Here is a 14,171-nt window from a genome sequence, read left to right on the forward strand (position 1 = left end):
CCATATAACCATCAGGTTAGGGAATGTCATTATAACAAGGGTAAACAACCTCATCATTGTTTCCATATGCAAATGTTACATGGACTTTGTTTTGTGAATTTCCTTTGCTTTGTTCCTTTGCTCACCCCCTTTATGTGGCATATTTTTCCTCATGTTGGATGTTGCATTTACTGTGGGGCTTCCAGCTTCACTTAACCACTTCACCTAAAGCAGATGTTTTCAAGCAGGAGTACTGATTATTATAATTGTTCCCAAGGGTACAGTATAGGTCACAGCAACTGTACCGTACAACTCAGTCATTCATAGGGCAAAATTCGCTAAGCATTTACTAAGAGTTTGAGAAACTTTTTTTTTTTTTTTGTTAAAGGACCAGCAAAAACTTCCCATACCGTGGTCTTTTTCTAATTATCTAAACACCCTAAAACCTTTATTTTTGTTGTTTTTATGGCAGTTGTCCATTTCACATTTCTTAGATTTTCTTTTTTTTTTTTTTTTTGAGTTTAACATTTGAGTAATAATGGATTGTACTGCCAAGTCTGCATATTTTGGACTTCAATATGCACTTTGATACTGAAACCCTGGATGTGAATTTGGGGTGCAACCGCCAAGGTAAGCTGCTTCCCATAAATTCTTCTAATAAAATGTTAAGATATTTCTGCCAGATCTTGGAAATTCATAACATGATTAATTATTTGCACAGGTTAAAAAAAAAAAAAAAAAACTTCCCTTAATCTACGAATGAAATGTTACAGTGACCTGAACCTTGTGTTCCTAATTAGTTTTAGAAACAATAACATTCAACTGTGTATATAACCTGAAAGAAAACTAGAGATATCACTATCACTTTCAAAATATAACAAATTTTCTATTGCAAGAAAGGTGGTTTTGATAAAGGTTACACTATGTTCTCTAATGCAAGTTGAAACATCTCAGATGTATCATTGGCTTACCTTTCACATTTGTATTTTAAACCCTCTGTGTGTTTTTCTGGATTGACCCAGTCATCTGGATAAGTTGTGACCTGTTTCATCAATTACTATACATCACTCACATATGAGCTCAATACCTTTATACCCCGGCACAAGGCGGCACAAAAAACCTTGACCTGAAAATAACCCTTGTGTGCCTGTGTGTTTCTGTGTTGTGTTTCCTTTTTTTTCGTATTCTGGCATGTGTTGACACTTAAAAATTAGTCAGATATCATATTTGGGTTAAGAACTTTTTTTCAAAATAGACACAATCATTTTTCAATTGAACACCCTGGGCTGTTCTGGCACCAAACCCAGTACATGTTGTTGCCAGGCTCCAGGTCACCTGTCCCTGCTTTGTTTTTCTCCTCCGTTTACTGAAGTGAAAACCATTCTATCCTTTTCTGGCACCTTGGTTACATTGAGCAATGTGGAAATTACTAACTTTTGGATCACTAAACAGTAAATGCTATTTTTCTTTCCCTCTCTTACTTTCTCTCCTTTACTTCCTGCAAATGTAACAAGCCATTTAACAAACATATTGTAGCGATCCGTGTATTGTGTTTGTGTACTGTATTCCCTCTTGTTTCTACTGTCTGTTAATGCCGCTGTATTGTGTTCCTCTCCCCCCCGTCTGTATTACCTGTAGCTGCGGGTTCGCTCTGTCTCTGGCTGTGTGAGCTGTCCCTGTCATTGGCTGTTTGTTGTGTGTGCCCATTGGTTCTGGTGTGCGACTGGGGACCAATGGGATAGCTGTTTGCTGTAGCACCCGATTAGAATAAAGGGGCACGGCTAAGGTATAAAAGGGGGCGTTGCACGCTCATTGTGGTCGGTGCAGAGCAAGTGGCTAGAGCAGTGGACTCTGAAAGAGATTAATAAATAAAGCGTTGAACTTGGAAACGGCGTGTTGTCTCTTTCTATCCTGCGCACTGCGTGGAAATGCTATACTGGTGTCAGAAGCGGGATCAATACAACAAGTAATCCAGCGTTGAGTAGGAGCAGATAGAAAACAAAGATGGACCAATGGCTGTGGTACGACTCCGAGCCGTCACGGAACCGGTGGGACTGCGGACTGGAGGATCTCCTCGGTGACTTGGAGGAGTGAGGCTGGTGCCTTGCCTGCGGGGAGTTCGGGCACCAGGTGGCGTGCTGCCCCTTCCAGGAGGAAGGGGACCTACTGCCTGCCCGAAAACAAAAGCGGAGGAGGGGTGGTCATTCGAGGAGACTAGCGAAGGAGTCTGGATCATCTTCAGCGTGTGAGATGGGGGGCCTACTGCTACCGCTTCCGCAGCCGCCGCCGCCCGAGAGAGCGCCGCTGCCGCCGCCGCCCGAGAGAGCGCCGCTGCCGTCGCTGCCTGAGAGAGCGCCGCCGCTGCCACCTGAGAGAGCGCCGCCACCGCTGCCGCCTGAGAGAGCGCCGCTGCCGTCGCCGCCCGAGAGAGTGCCGCTGCCGTCGCCGCCCGAGAGAGCGCCGCTGTCGTCGCCGCCCGAGAGAGCGCCGCTGCCGTCGCCGCCCGAGAGAGCGCCGCTGCCGTCGCCGCCCGAGAGAGCACCGCTGCCGTCGCTGCCCGAGAGAGCGCCGCTGCCGCCGCTGCCCGAGAGAGCGCTGCCGCTGCCACCTGAGAGAGCGCCGCTGCCGTCGCCGCCCGAGAGAGCGCTGCCGCTGCCACCTGAGAGAGCGCCGCTGCCGTCGCCGCCCGAGAGAGCGCCGCTGCCGTCGCCGCCTGAGAGAGCGCCGCCGCTGCCACCTGAGAGAGCGCCGCTGCCGTCGCCGCCCGAGAGAGCGCCGTCGCCGCCCGAGAGCGCCGCTGCCGTCGCCGCCCGAGAGAGCGCCGCTGCCGTCGCCGCCCGAGAGAGCGCCGCTGCCGTCGCCGCCCGAGAGAGCGCCGCTGCCGCCTGAGAGAGAGCCGCCGCCGCCTGAGAGAGAGCCGCCGCCTGAGAGAGGGCCGCCGCCTGAGAGAGGGCCGCCGCCGCCTGAGAAAGCACCACTGCTACCTGCCTTATTAAGAGAGCTACCGCTGAAAGCGCCAGTCCTTTTAAGGGCTCCTGCAAGGGGCGCGACCAAGGGACAGGAGCAAAGAGAACCGCTGCCGCCTGAGGGAAAACACTTGTGGCCTGAGAGCGAGCTCCTGATACTGGGGTACCGAGAGTCACTCAGGTCAGCAGAGAATAGCAGATTGCCTTCCGCACAGCACGGCCCGCTGGCTCACCCACCAAAGGCCCTGGAAGGAAAACCGGACATGCGGGGATGGGGTCTGTGTTTCAGGGGTGGAGGTTGCCGATCCCAGTCATATGCTGCATGGAGCCCTGTGAACTTTTTGGGGGCAAAAAGGCTAAGGTGGGGGTAAGTGTAGCGATCCGTGTATTGTGTTTGTGTACTGTATTCCCTCTTGTTTCTACTGTCTGTTAATGCCGCTGTATTGTGTTCCTCTCCCCCCGTCTGTATTACCTGTAGCTGCGGGCTCGCTCTGTCTCTGGCTGTGTGAGCTGTCCCTGTCATTGGCTGTTTGTTGTGTGTGCCCATTGGTCCTGGTGTGCGACTGGGGACCAATGGGATAGCAGTTTGCTGTGGCACCCGATTAGAATAAAGGGGCGGGGCTAAGGTATAAAAGGGGGCGTTGCACGCTCATTGTGGTCGGTGCAGAGCAAGTGGCTAGAGCAGTGGGCTCTGAAAGAGATTCATAAATAAAGCGTTGAACTTGGAAACGGCGTGTTGTCTCTTTCTATCCTGCACACTGCGTGGAAACGCTACAATATATTGATCAAATTTAGAGAAAAGAGAGACAAAGGAAGGGGGGGAGGTTGCATATTAAATAGCAGTTGGATTCTGAGATTCACCAATGCTCTTTTTTCAATCTTGTAAACAACCTACAAATTAGTTCATAAAATATTAAAGAGCACCAGTGTCTATTAATGTTATCAGGACAGTTGAAATATGCTTGATGGATTTATTCTGCTGTGGAGGAAGCATATTCACACCACGTCCCTGTGGGAGCACACTCCAGCTGTTTATACTATAATTCCATCACTGGCAGAAATGGTGAGGGCCGACCTCTGAGAAATGTCTTCATTTCACAGCCCTGCGAATGGAAATTGCAAATGAGGCCTTTTGTAATAATGTTAAAATATGCACAGCCAAGGAATTATTATACCAGGGTAAGTGGCAGAGATTCTTAGAGGGGGTCATACTACACTTGGAGCAGCTGGCACAGGAGAACCAAACACCCAAATACCTAGAGGTTGTTTATTTGATTTCTGAATGTTCAGTACTGTCTGTATACATCTGGCTCAGTCTTCTTTATAATTGCACATGATTGTGGTTTTCTTTTGTTTTCCTAACAGTTCATTGTCATTCAATAGTTATTGTTATTATTATTAGTATTGTTCTTTAATGTCAAACTAATTAATGTGTTGTGTTGCAAAAATTAGAATTCTGCACCCACACCCACCCATAGCTTTAATCTTTTAATTATTTTCAAATGCTGTGCACTGTGGCATGGACCAAAACAATAGACTTCAGTCCTTGCTCTGACTGTCTTTACTCCTTGTCAGGGCTGTTTGCTGGTTCAATACATGGAAAGAAAAGATGGCTCATAAGGAGTTTCCTGGACTTGATTGTTCTAACTTAGGGGTCATCTTCCTCAATAATGAGGCTTAAAGCCTGGGGGGGGGGGGGGCTTCAGTTGAGCAAGCATGCAGGAGCATACACACTGCTAACCCAAGGACATTCATCAGCTGGAGAGGCAGAGATGGTGTCACCTCTCCTGCTAGGTAGATTGCAATTAGGAAACGTTAGCCATGAAGTCTTGTGATTGGGTGTTTAATAGGTCATTAATTCTAAGAAACCAAAATAATTAAATGTGTATTATGAGTAAGACACGTCTGTATTTATTTGATAATGGCTTATAAATTACTTTGAAAAGAAAAAATAATGTTTCTCAAACTTTCTAATGATTTTGCTTAAATGTATAATGTAAAGTAAACAGTTCTTTTGTCAAAGTGTTCATCTATAATTTAACCCTCAGTTAAAGTAGACTAACATATAGACTATTGTTTTTGTCAGTTTTTGTCCACTTCACTAGAATCTAGAATTAAACCTTAAAAACCCAACCACAGCTGTGATAAAGATAACTGATGGTTTAGACATTTTATTTAGTGCTTGCATACAATAGTCATAGTTTTTGTTATTTGGTACTGTTTTAAAGCCGCTATAGAGATAGCATTGCTATTATTACAGTTTAGTTTTTCCTATGTTTAGGTTTTAATTCTTCAAATTTTCCAGTAAAATATTTAGTACATTTACAATTGTAGTGTACCATATTATGATTAAGTACAAAGATAAAAACATATAATACATAAATGCAATTTTAAAAGTTAAATTAAGCAAATGTTATACAGATACGTTGTATAAGATTATATAGATTAGTAAATATAAAATGTATATATCAAGCTCCTTTTAATGTTTACATTTCATGCTTATATAGAAAACTAACAGCTAACTGCTCAATGACTACATATACTGCTCAGTTTAATATGTTACATGTTGTGTTTTAAGCAGCAACATTCTTCTCATGATGTTCCTGTTTTTTTTTCCAAATAAAATGTTTATAAGCTAATGCAAGTCAGTGAAATATCCCAATATTGTACCGGTATTTATTGTTAAAGCTCAAACAAAACCATATGGACAAGTAAATTAATTTGCATTGCAATGTTTGTCTGAAGAACGCAGCTCTCCAGTACAAGTGCCATACTTATGTCTGTTCATTTAGAATGTTCTATTGCAGAATTTTAACTGCACCAGTACACCTTGCTGAACAGCCGTTACTGAATTAATATATAAAGACGCATAATAGATAAAAAGAGAATACTTGAGTAATGAGGACATATTGGGTCTATTGTTTATTACAGCACTGTGAACACGGTTACTATAATTAGATAAGACTGATTCGGAGGCTGAGCACCACCCACACTTTATGCAGAGGCAGGGTCAGACGGGCAGCTGCAGAAACCGCACGGCTAATTATAAGAATGTGCCGTTCAAAATAGGATCTCTCTCCACATATGGCAGATGTGTGCTAAATCATGCAGATTATTAATTCCGGACCTTGCCTCAGCTGTAAATTTTTGCTGTGCTGACAGGATTGCTCTGATAGTCCTGTCAGTTATTGCCAGAACCATGACAGCGGAAGACAGAAGGAAATTAAAGAGAGAAGAGGAAAAAAAAAACATCTTCTAATCACAGGTGTACAAACCTTTGTATCTACCTCTTGTCTCTTCCCCTCAGTCCCAAACAATTAAACACCAATTTTGGAAGTCATTAATCGGCAGGCAACATAGCAAGATCTAATTTCAGCCTGTCAGGAGCAATGGACAGAAACTAATAGGAAAGTAATTGCAATAAAAGAGACCTGTCTCCCTGCAGATCATATGCTTTTAATAACAGAATTTTGATACCAGGACATTATTAGCAATGGTCCCATGTGGCAGAGGATATATGATATCGTAGCGTGCACGGCGATAGGGGTCAAGGCTGGTAGGTGACGCAATCAAATATGAACACATAAGCCTGATATCTGCTGCTGAAAGGGAGCAGGGCTCTTTTGTACAGCGGTATCGGTGCTATGCTTCAGAGCGGGAGGTCCCAGATTCGCGTCCCACCTCCGCCTGTGAGAAACCCCTGCCTGTGGAAACTACAGTTTGTTACATTGGTGTCAGAAATGGACACAGGTACCCCGGCATGCACTTGGAAGCCTTTAGCCTGGTGAGCAGGTCCGAGGGCGGACCTGAGGCTGGCAAGGGAGAGTGTAGCGTGCACGGGGGTAGGGGTCAGGGCTGGTAGGTGACGCAATCTAAAAATGAACACATAAGCCCAATGTCTGCTCCTGCAAGGTAGCTGGCTCTTTTATACAGCGGTATCGGCGCTATGCTTCAAAGCGAGGGGGTCCCGGGTTCGCGTCCCACCTCTGCATGCGGGAATTGCAGTTCGCTACAATATGTTCTAGGTCATGACAGACTTTCAAAGTTATTTATTTATTTATTTATTTATTTTATTTTTATTATAACACTGTTTCTTCCAAAGTCAGAAGAATCACACCTTGTTGCACAGAACAAGCCTACAAAATACACAGGTTTTAATTTAGCAGAATGTGTACAACTAAGATTCTTATTGTGGGTTGCTGTTTTTTTTGTTACACATATTTATTCTTCGTTAATCTTTTAAAATACAAAGCATTGGCCAAGCCAATTGAATACAATAACTCTAAATGCATTATTAATCAAGGAAGTGGAACACAGGCGGTGCTATGGTATGATCCAGTTTGGATTTGTAATAACAATAGTGTCACAATGGTGTATGAACCAACATAAACTGCTTATCGTAAGGTAGCTTTTTAAAATCAGTGTGCAGTTTCAGTACTAATGCAAAATGTATTTTTCGGAAATATCAGCCATTATGCTAAGGTTATGCGAAGGTTAGTATAATAAATGACTGATTGGTAGGAGCAATCATATTTCTAATTGCCTCATTTTCACCCTATTCACACCACCTTTGTAACCTCTGATCATCACTTTTTGAAAACATTATTGTGAAAGGCAATCATGTGGTTTCAGTGTGGTTGAACACACAGGGCCTCATTTACCAAGCAAAGGTAATTTGGCCAGAATTGCAGGAGGAAAATTGAGATGACTGCGGATGGTATTTCCCAAAGTGTCACGCCCTATTTACAAAGCAAAAACACTAGTTGGAAAAATTATAATTATCATACAAATTGTGGGTGGCAACAGGTGTGAAGCTGTGTATGGTATTTATTCTATTGACAACAGGTGAAGGAGCTTACATGCTGGTGGTGGCAGGGATAAAAATTATGAGAGTAATTTAGTTTCATTTTAAAATAATATTTTATTATCTACGCACCGATGAAAGAAATTGCCCTAACGAGGACACAATTACCTTACCATTGGTCTCCACCTGTGAACCATTAAAGTTGCTGTCACATTTTCTGGATAAAAACCCCACTGTTGAAGGATCATTGGTCAGGCTGTGAATCTGAAGGAAAATGAAGACCAAAGAGCATTCTACAGAAGTTAGAGATAAAGTAATACAAATGCATAGATTAGGGAAAGGGTACAAAATAATATCCAAGTGTTTGGATATCCCAGTGAGCACATTTGGATCAATAATCAGGAAGTGGAAGCTGCATCACACCACCCAGGCACTGCCAAGAAAATGCCGTCCCTCAAAACTCAACGCTCAAACAAGAAGGAGACTTGTGAGAGAAGCCACAGAGAGGCCAACAATCACTTTGAAGGAGCTACAGAGTTCAGTGGCTGGGATGGAGTAATGGTGCACCAGTCAACCATATCAAGAGCTCTGCATAACACTGGCCTGTATGGGAGGGTGGCAAGAAAGAAGCCGTTACTCAAAAAGTACCATCTGAAAGCACGTCTGGAGTTTGCCAGAAAGCATGAGAGTGACCCAGCTGCGATGTGGGAAAAGGTTTTGTGGTCAGATGAGACCAAGATAGAGCTTTTTCGCCAAAATTCAAAGGGCTATGTGTGGCGCAAACCTAACACTACCCATGCCTCAAGACACACCATCCCTACAGTGAAGTATGGTGGTGGCAGCATCATGCCGTGGGGATGCTTCTCATCAGCAGGGACTGGGCATCTTGTTAAAATTGAAGGAAGAATGGATGGAGCAAAATACAGGGAAATGCTGCAAGAGAACCTGCTTCAGTCCGCTAAAAAAACTGAAGCTTGGGAGGAAATTCACCTTTCAGCAGGACAATGATCCCAAGCACAAGGCCAAAACAACATTGGAGTGGCTCAAGAACAAAAAGGTGAATGTCCTACAGTGGCCCAGTCCTGATCTCAATCCTATTGAGAATCTGTGGCACTATTTGAAAATTGCGGTCCACGTGCGTCGTCCAACCAACCTGAACAACCTGGAGCAAGTCTGCCAAGAAGAATGGGCCAAAATCACTCCGACACTGTGCAAAGCTGGTACATACTTACCCCAAAAGACTTAAAGCTGTTATTGCAGCAAAAGGTGGCTCTACCAAATATTAATGTGTGGGGGTTGAATACTCATGCAAGCAAGATATTTCAGTTTTTTATTTTTCTTGAAAATGTTTCCCAACATAAAACCAATGTCACCTTACAATAATTGATTTTGAGTTTCAGTGTTTTAAAATAAAATATCAGGGGTCTGAATACTTTTGCAAGGCACTGTGTGTATATATATATATATATATATATATATATATATATATACACACACACACACACACACACACACACACATACCATACATACAGTGCTGTGCAAGTCTTAAACATATTGCATTTTTCTACTCTGATGCATTATGAGCATCACAATTTACTCAAAGCCTCCACTAGTGTTTTCTACTATTATAACAACCTTGACTTGCATAAAAAAGGAAAAACATTGAGTGAAATAACTCGCATCACTCGATTTTCAAGATGTGGTATCCGAAGCATAATCAACAAGTACAGAGAAACATCATCTGTAATTGACAAACCCAGGACTGTTGGAGGTTGGACTGTTGATGGATGGACAACGACACCTGTGCCTTCTGCCGGTTCTGTTGTCAATTCAACGCTTGTCTCCTTTCTATTCCTTAAGTATATTATCTTCAAGTATTGCTCATCCTTGTTAGACAGCTTTTGGGGTCTTCCAGTCCTGCAGTGTATATTTTTCAAGACTTGAATCGGGAATCGCACATTTTCCAAGTTGCTCCCGCATATCTGCAACTTTCAGTGCGGGAAAATCCCGCAGAGATATTTTAAGACACCAAGCTACTGTATTTTCCAGCCAATTTAGAATGCCTGAAACGCTACAACAATATCTATGGAAGTGGGTGTCAGTGACGAAGGCACTATAAGCCGCATTCTGAGTAGTTCTGGTTAAAATAAATAAATTTTAAAAAGTAGCGCTGTATATGTAAAGTGCCGAGACTTTATTCTCTTGTACATGATTCTCGGGCGCTATCTTTAAGCATTATAGAAACTCAGTACAGTACACTGCAGTATAAGTAAACCGTTTTGGGAAAAAAAATATGACATTAAGTCTATCTAGGTGTTGTTTTGCAAGCGGTGACTCTCGGCTTTCCAAAGACATACTCCTAACCGGAACTACGACTGCCTAAAGTTAAGCCTCTCATCATGTGACAGAGTTCACAGCTTAGGTTTCGTTTTGAGTCTATTTTAGCCATCTATAATTACAATATATATAGTAGTGACCAAACATGATTTTTTTTGGAAAAGCTTTTTTTTTTCTTTACATACATTCTCATCTCTACCACATATAGTATGCCTGATCCTGTTGCAACTTACGTAATATGAAAGACATTTTGTGGCCTTTCATTTGATAAGTTACATGCATGCAGCACAAACTGTCCAGTAGTTAAACATACATAAATGAAAACAGTGAAAAACAGGTGGAAATAGGGCTGAGTGTAAAGAGTTAAAAAAAAAGAAATGGAGTGCTGGTTAAAAAGAAACAAAAAAATCCCAAACAGCAGAAGGGTTTCGAGACATTTCTTTCAATACCTTACATTCGCTACAACGCTTTGCTGTCGAGACGACCAATGAAGAAATTAAAGGTTTGCTTCTGGATAACACGAGCTGGAGCGGAGAGGGGCAGACGGTGCTGTTTTTTAAATTAAAATTATTAGTGTTAGCGTATATTTTGTATGTTTCAAACATATTCTACCATAGCACTTCTCTTACACTGTCTTGTACACGAGATATTCATTACATATTTTACTGAAGCAATACAGCCTACAGGTACAAGCTCAATGCTTTGGATACTTTATACCCTGCTCCATACACTGCAGCAGCGCTATGTAGAGTTGCTACGTAATGATTTGGAAGCAGATTTTAATAACTTTTGTTTACGTAATATGCATTATACAAATCAAAAGATCGAATTTTGCATCTGAGTGACATTTAATGTGTGAATTATAGTATTCACACATTGTCAAACAGTTTCTGTTAATAGAAAAAAAAAATACAGTGCGTAAACCCGTCTGATAAACCTTAAAAACAATCTTCGAATCCCTGGCTAGCAAACGAACCTTCGAACCTTCGGACACAGCCCTACTGTTAGGTCTCCTGAAAGCAGCTTATTTTAAAGCAACACCAGTGTGAATGATGATACAGTAAAATATATACAGTGCTGTGAAAAAGTATTTCCCCCCTTTGTGATTTTCTGCATTTTCTGCATTTTTGCATATTTTTGACACTGAATGTTATCAGATCTTCAACCAAAACCTAGTATTAGATAAAAGGGACCCTGAGTGAACAAATGTGATACATATTTCATTTATTTATTAAAGAAAGTTATGCAACATCCAATGCCCCCGTGTGAAAAAGTAATCGCCCCCTTAGACTCAATAACTGGTTACGCCACCTTTAGCAGCAATAACTGCAACCAAATGCATTCTGTAGTTATTGATTAGCCTCTCACAGCGGCGTGGAGGAATTTTTGCCCACTCCTCCATGCAGAACTGCTTCAACTCAGTGACATTTGTGGGTTTTCGAGCACTGATCGTTTCAGGTCCTGCCACAACATCTCAATGGGGTTTAGGTCTGGACTTTGACTAGGCCATTCCAAAACTTTAAATTTCTTGTTCTTCAACCATTCAGAGGTAGACTTGCTTGTGTGTTTATGGATCATTGTCTTGCTGCATGACCCAACTGCGCTTCAGCTTCAGCTCACGGGCGGATGGCCTGACATTCTCCTGTAGAATTCTCTGATACAGAGCAGAATTCATGGTTCCTTCAATGATGGCAAGGCATCCAGGTCCTGATGCAGCAAAGCATCCCCAAACCATGACACTACCACCACCATGCTTGACCGTTGGTGTGAGGTTCTTACTGTGGAATGCAGTGTTTGGTTTTTGCCAGACATAACGGGGCCCATGTCGGCCAAAAAGTTCCACTTTTGACTCATCTGTCCATAGAACATTGTTCCAGAACTCTTGAGGATCATCCAGGTGCTTTTTGGCAAACTTGAGACGAGCATTCATGTTTTTTCTTAGTGAGCAATGGTTTCCGCCTTGCTACTCTGCCATGAATCCCATTTTTGCCCAGTGTCTTTCTGATGGTGGAGTCATGAACACTGACCTCAGCCGAGGCGAGAGAGGCCTGCAGATCCCTGGGTGTTGTTCTAGGGTTCTTTGTGACTTCCTGGATGATTTTACGCCTTGCTCTTGGAGAGATTTTGGCAGGACGGCCACTCCTGGGAAGATTCACTACTGTCCCAAACTTTCTCCATTTGGTGGAGCCCCAGAGCCTTAGAAATGGCTTTGTAACCCTTTCCAGACTGATAGGCATCAACAACTTTTTCCAGAGTTCTTCAGGAATTTCTTTTGTTCGTGGCATGATGTGCCTCTAGAACCTGTACTGACAACTTCACTCTGATGGTAAGGGCCAAAGTTAGTCAGATTTATATTGGGCAGGGCTGGCCCAAATCCGGCCTGGTTGTTAACCAAAGTACTCAAACAGCTGACCCTAATTATCCCTTTAATTGGGTTGAGTTAACTAGGTGGGGGCAATAACTTTTTCACACCTGAAGATTGCATGTTTGATTACCTTGCACACCAAACAAATGAAAGAAGCACCAAACTTTGGTGTCATTTTTTCTCTCAGACTCCCTCTATATACTACTACAACCCATAACAAAATCTGACCAAATACAATGTGAAAAATGTGCAAAAATGCAGAAAATCAGACAGGGGGCAAATACTTTTTCACTGCACTGTATAGTTTTTCTATATGCAAAAGTGCCTTTTCTTTTGCTATTCCCCCCTAAAATTTTGGAATCCCCCTCATTGACTGCAGCATAGGGGGGAAATCCCCTCAAAACACAAAAATGAAATTCAAGCCCTGTTATAGCTGGTTAGTCAATACATTTGCATCTTTGAATTTCTTTTTTAATTGAATTCCTGAGAATACCATTTTGTCAGAACCCTTAAAAATAAGCTGTCAATCTTCCATCTGATTAGTAATAATATATTTATATATATATATATATATATATATATATATATATATATATAACACACGACTTATTCATAAAAGTATATTTAAAATGTTTTAGAACATAGAAGGAGGAGGGGCAATTCACTACAATCAATGCAATAAATTGTGGTTATAGGTACAGTGACTAATGTTTTTGTACATCACAGAATCAGAAATAAAACTGGTATAGTGTTGCTTCTTTAAAAACATGCTAATTAACTGTGTAGGTGGAGTTAGTAAGAGCTAATAAACGAGCAATTAGACCAACACTGATGTTTACACTTTTCCAATTACTGGGGTCCAGTTGATAAAACAAACTCAATACCTTTTCTGACCCTGGGATTCTCTGGCGGTTAGTGCTTTATATATCCGATCATGGGATAATAATCTGGCTTTGACCCAGGTTGCAGAGTGGTTCCTTTCTGCTGAATGGTAACCTAAGCCTAATTTAACCATCTGCTGTCTCTTCACACATCCTTGGAGCTCAGTCTGACATTGAGGGAGTTTCCATGTGTGGTTATTTATACGTGAAATGGTGATGCGCGTGCACGTTTAGGAGAACAGCTCGAGAGGATCAGGTCTGTGGCCAAAAATAACGGACACAGCGAGGGATTTTCACATGGAAAACCAATCCAGACAGCCTTGCAGCATACGTGGAGCCCTTGGAGACCCATCAGGAATGCCACCATTTTGAAGTCTCCTATGACCTCCCAGCCGTACTCATCATACTTCAAGGCGTCCAGCAAGGTCTTGATGCTGTTGTAATCCTCTTTGAGGTGCACCGAGTGAGCCAGGGGAAGAGACGGGTACTTGTTACCATTATGGAGCAGCACGGCTTTGAGGCTCCTGGATGAGCTGTCAAGGAAGAGGCGCCACTCATTCTGGTTACAGGCGATTCTGATTGCCTCGAACAGACTGGTCACATTGTGGCAGAAGCAGAGCCCATCTTGACGGGTGAAGAAGCTGGAAAAAGGTTGGTGACGCTTCCTCTGATCTGCGACTTGCACACTTTCATCCAACAAGTTCCACTGCTTGAGCCTAGACGTCAAAAGCTCGGCACTGGACTTGGTGAGACCAAGATCTCTAATCAAGTCGTTGAGGTCTTTTTGGTTGGGGTAGTATGGGTTTCTCTCCTCAGCTCCACCTCTGAAATTGTCAT

The sequence above is a fragment of the Acipenser ruthenus genome, chromosome 4, assembly GCF_902713425.1.
Source record: "Acipenser ruthenus chromosome 4, fAciRut3.2 maternal haplotype, whole genome shotgun sequence".
NCBI classification, from domain to species: Eukaryota; Metazoa; Chordata; class Actinopteri; order Acipenseriformes; family Acipenseridae; genus Acipenser; species Acipenser ruthenus.